The sequence below is a fragment of the Natator depressus genome, chromosome 5 (assembly GCF_965152275.1).
Source record: "Natator depressus isolate rNatDep1 chromosome 5, rNatDep2.hap1, whole genome shotgun sequence".
Taxonomy (NCBI): Eukaryota; Metazoa; Chordata; order Testudines; family Cheloniidae; genus Natator; species Natator depressus.
The window spans coordinates 1,308,861-1,310,015 of record NC_134238.1 but is presented as its reverse complement, the minus strand read 5'-3'; positions in this window follow the sequence as shown (position 1 = coordinate 1,310,015).

Here is a 1,155-nt window from a genome sequence, read left to right as displayed (position 1 = left end):
GCTATAAGCCTGAACCAAGAACTTTGCCATCACTGTCTGTCATTGATTCCATTGAACCTATTCTAGCTCTCATCTCTATCTTTTTCCTTTTATGTATAAACCTTTTGATTTTAGATTCTAAGGGATTGGCAACAGCGTGATTTGTGGGTAAGATCTGATTTGTATAGTGACCTGGGTCTGGGGCTTGGTCCTTTGGGATCGAGAGAATCTTTTTTCTTTTACTGGGGTATTGGTTTTCATAACCATTCGTCCCCATAACAACTGGTGCTGGTGGAGATCCTGGGAAACTGTAGTGTCTAAGGGAATTGCTGTGTGATGTGTGCTTAGCCAGTGGGGCAAAACCGAAGTCCTCTCTGTCTGTCTGGTTGGGTTTGCCTTGGTGTGCACAGAAACCCCAGCCTGGGGCTGGAACTGCCCTGCTTGAAGCAATTCGTCCTGAATTGGCACTCTCCGTGGGGTCCCACGAGAACCAGCATCGTTACAGGATCAGAAAGAGTTAATTAACTCACAGACTGATCTGACCCATGGCCGAACTTTAGAGACTGGTTAGGAAGAGATGGAAATGAACAGAGCTTTGAAATGCAGCCTGTATTGTTAGAGGTAGAAGGGGAGATGTTTTCTCAGGTGTTGTGATGTCAGCAAACCAGTCTTGCCTATTGCTATGGCTTTGATTGAAAGATCAAAAATGGAATATTAGTATTTAGGAAGACACTTGAGTGCAATAGTGTTATTGTCTATGTCTCTTTGAAGGTTGTGGTAACCTGTGTCTGAACTGTTAATGGATAAATTACCCTAGATGTTTGGAAGAAGGAAAGTCAAACCAATTGTTTTCTCAGGCCAAAAGGCTGCAGGAAATGTATAAAAACCCTGGGACACGATCCTTCTTCATCTCAGATCGGCTCTGGGTTTCAAGAGGGGGAAACCTTAAGCCACAAGGATTGAGATCCCCAGTCACTGCCTGGAGTCACCCTGAATATGGACATTGGACTATTACATATGGACTGTTTCTAAAAGGACTTTTGGCCACTACAAGCTCAGCTCTGCTCTGTATCTGAACCTCAAGAATTGAACCCAAGTCTATCTGTATATTGATCTTTTAACCAACATGCTCTCTCTTTTTTCTTTTTTAATAAATTTTAGTTTAGGTAACAAGAA